The sequence below is a fragment of the Pangasianodon hypophthalmus genome, chromosome 7 (genome assembly GCF_027358585.1).
Source record: "Pangasianodon hypophthalmus isolate fPanHyp1 chromosome 7, fPanHyp1.pri, whole genome shotgun sequence".
Taxonomy (NCBI): Eukaryota; Metazoa; Chordata; class Actinopteri; order Siluriformes; family Pangasiidae; genus Pangasianodon; species Pangasianodon hypophthalmus.
The window spans coordinates 3,300,768-3,305,056 of record NC_069716.1 but is presented as its reverse complement, the minus strand read 5'-3'; positions in this window follow the sequence as shown (position 1 = coordinate 3,305,056).

Here is a 4,289-nt window from a genome sequence, read left to right as displayed (position 1 = left end):
AGAAAGTACATACAATATAAATAAATAAGTAAATAAGTAAGTGTGTGTGTGTGTGTGTGTGTGTGTGTGTGTGTGTAAGTGGACACCTGACCATCACACCCATATGTGGTTCTTCCCTAAACTGTTGCCATGAAGTTGCAAGCACACAACTGCCTAGAATGTCTTTGCATGCTGTAGCATTACAATTTCCCTTCCTAAGAGGCCCAAATCTGTTCCAGCAAGATAATGTTCCTGCCCTCTTCTGACCGAATGAACACAAATCCCCAAAGTCACACTCCAAAATCTAAATCTGGAATGGGGCTGTTCAATACCCACACCACATATGGCTGTGATGGCCAGGTGTCCACATACTTTTGGCCATATTGCGTTTGTGTTTATCTATCTATCTATCTATCTTATATATATATATATATATATATATATATATATATAGAGAGAGAGAGAGAGAGAGAGATAGAGAATGAAAAGGACTTAGTAATTAGTATCCATTAGGAGAGTTAGAGTAAAAGAAGAGAATTAGTGATGAAGAGGAAGAATGCACTTACAGAAAGCTCTTAAAAAAGTCACCTCATATAAGAAGAACAAAGTGAAAAAAAAAGTGAAAAAAAAAGTGAGAGGTGTATTCTACCCACATAGACCTCATGATGATGGGGATAAATTAGGGGATTATTTAAGGTTACTCTGGCTTTGGTCTGTGGTTACAGGGCGGTGCTGTGGCTTTATGTTATGTCAAGGCAAGTCAATTTTACTGCCATAAGAAACTGTGTTTTCAGTATTTCAGTAAGATGAATTGTCAGGCCTTCAGCACTACAGTACAAGACAATACATGGGTTCTGTACATATAGATAACATTGTGAAAACATTGTGACAAGTTTAAGATAACAAGAAATACAGCTAAATACAGTACACAGTGATGAAGCAGAGTTACTGTTACCACACTGAAGTTGATTATTTTCCTTTAACAGCACATGCCATAGTGTTTTATTCCTCTTATACCAAAGCAGATTTCCAAGAAGAACAAACTTAATGGTAGTCCAGTTCTCCTATTAATAGTTTTTTCAAAACATAAATAAAGAAGATATGGAGGTCACAAGGTCAGGTGTTCTTGAGAAATGTCACCTGCAGATGTTTAATGAGATCAGGAGAAATGAAGAATGATCTTTGAGCCCTGCAGCGACTCGGCAGCTGATGAGTGAAAAAGTGAAAAGCTTTTGATCTGGTGGATTATAAGAAGCTCCTCCCACAAGCCTCTAATCAGGAAGTTCAGTACAAGTTGAGCTGCTGCTGGATCTCGGCCCAACACGTGAAGCGTGTGAAGACTTTTAGACTATTTTCAGTTGAACACAAAAGAATAGACATGTTGGGCATCAGCAGTGTAGCTAATATTAACACCGCCTCTCAGTATTACAGCTGATTATGGCTGGTGGCTGGTGTTTTTGGCTGGTCATTTTATTTTTAATTTTGGAATTGATTTTTAATTATATATTGGTATTTATTTTATTTTGAAATGTACTAATATACTGTCTTGTTGCATATTGTTGTTAAAACAGAGGAGTAGCAAACCTTTGCACTTGGTTATATACATAAGTGGGCCGTGAGACTTTTCACAGCTCTTGGTTTCATAAGAAGTTTGTTAACTATCACTGCTCATTAGCAGATGCAGAATGCTTGCACAGTTCTGGTCTGGAAAGTTAAAGCTGAGAGCGATGTGGAACATTCAGTGTGGTTTTTGCTCGCTGTACCTTCCTGTTTACCCAAGCAGAGAACTTTGTGCTGTAGAGCAAACCAATCAAATTAGCAGGACTAAAGTAAACAAATGTTATTGCCTACAACCACGCACACACACCCCTTTAGTATATTGACAAAATCTTTAACAGTAAAACCAGTATCATAAAATTAATGTGGACTAAATAAACTTCATGTCTCTAAATATATGCTGAATAAACATCTTACCGAAAAATTCACCACATCAATGATTACACATTTTTAAAAAATCTGTTTATATGGAGCATACAACATAAAAGTCCCTGTATCACTACACTAAAAGTTATCACTACAGAGACAGTAACATATTAGAACAAGCACATTAATATAAACTTGTGATTTGCAGCTGCACTACTGTCTGAACTGCTGTTATAGAAAATTAATCAACACTCTCTGACCAATCACAAATAAGAATTAAGAACAGTGCTGTGCCATAAATGTACAGATTCACTGTGCGATTATTTTCACCGTCTAGTCAATTAAATGTGCTCCATATAGCTTCTACAAGGCCTAAACACACACACACACACACACAGCTACATAATGTATAACTAGACAAGAGTGATGTAGAAAACTTCATTTTCTTGAGTATCTTCAGGATGAACTAAAGCTGAGAAACTGACTGTGTAAAAAAGTGAACATACTGTTGTGTGTTTAGACCAGATTACAGTGCAGGGTGAAGTTACAATATTACACATCTATATGAAGTCTGGAGATGTTTCTAATTTTACATGGTGTCTGAAAAAGAAAAAAAAAAAAACAATGGTGAGGCCTGAGACAAATAAAAATAGCCACACATCCTGTGGAAAGTTTGAGAGGTGAGAAACTGATGGTGTTTCTGATAAAAGCGACTTGGCGGTCAGAGCGGCCTGCAGAGATGAAACACTCAGAGCTGCAGCATGTGAAGGGGCAAAGAGACAAACAGAGCTACAAAACCACTCACACACACACACACACACACACACACACACCTCACACACACACATTTTAATACACACTATTGAAATAAAGACCATTTTGCTAAGAAATATAAATGTAAAATATTCTGCATTCAGAGGAGTGTGTACATTTAGATTGATTAGCATAAATTTATTCAGCTAAAATATTAGGAAATATTATATTTGTGTATGAAACTCTATCGAATTCACTTGAATTACTATTTTTCCCTTCTCTGATCACGATTCATTAAAGCTCATTTCCAGAAAAAAAAAAAAAAAGTTTGACACCAGCATGTGTTGTAACTGATGACAAATCATTTTGATTTATCAGTTTTGAGTCTTTGGTATCACGGTGTTGCTTAGAGAGAGAGAGAGAGAGAGAGAAAGAGAGCGTGAGAGAGAGAGAGAGAGAGAAAGACAGATTGTGATTGGTTAGTGTTACACCCTGGTGAAGGAGGAGCCACATTAAGGCCTGAACAAAACTCCACCCATATCAACACAAAAATCTTGCACATGGTCATGATCATAATTCGGAAAACAAGTATTAGACATAACTAAAGCTTACATTTATTCATATTTAATAATAATAATAAATTGTCTAAGCAGATTATACGTGTATTAATAGAAATTAATAAAGGTAACAGTGAAGTTATTTCACAAGTTATTTCAAAATCTAAATTTAACTCTGTATATAGATAATAATAACCATTTTAACATATGAACACTATAAAACAAATAATCTTATTGTTGTTGTTATAGAACAATATATTTTTTTCTATAATCTCTAAACACATACTGGCTTATGAAATATGACTTGACTCAGCTGGTTTGGTCTGAATGCTGTTAGTCACTGACACTGATTGAAACCTACTGTTCTGTGCAAGTCATTTTTCTTTTAAGGAAAACTGAACTACTCCTAACACATGACTTTATGCTGTTGATCCAGTTTCCCTAATAAACATTATCAGTAGTTTTTTTAAACCACATACTGTATTTATTAAGAAATAATGTCCAGAGAGAATTATACTGTTGGTGAAGGAGAGAAGTTGGTCATAGTCAGCAATCACTCAAGGAAGAGGGAACTTGTAGGGGCTTGTAGTATAAGGGTTCTTTAAGGGTTCTTAGGAATATTAATGGCCCTTAACTTGCTAAAATGAGTGCTACTAAGAACCCTTTCTGATGGAACATTCAGTTGTACATTTCTGCAAGATATACTATATAGTCAAAAGTACTGTATGTGGACAGGTGTCCATCACACCCATATGTGTTTTTTCCCCAAACTGTTGTCACAAAGTTGGAAGCACACAGTTGTCTAGAATGTCTTTGTATGCTGTAGCATGTAGATACAAGTGTAATTTCCCTTCACTGGAAATAAGAGGCCCAAACCTGTTCCAGCATGACAATGCCCCTGTGCACAAAGCGAGATCTATAAAGGTCAAGGTTAGAGTGGAAGAACTTGAGTCCTAAACACCTTTAGGATGAATTGGAGTGCTGACTGAACTCCAGGTCTTCTCACCTACCACCATTATCCAACCCCACTAATGCTCTTGTGGCTTAAGGGTTCTATATTTTACCTTCTTGCTAAGA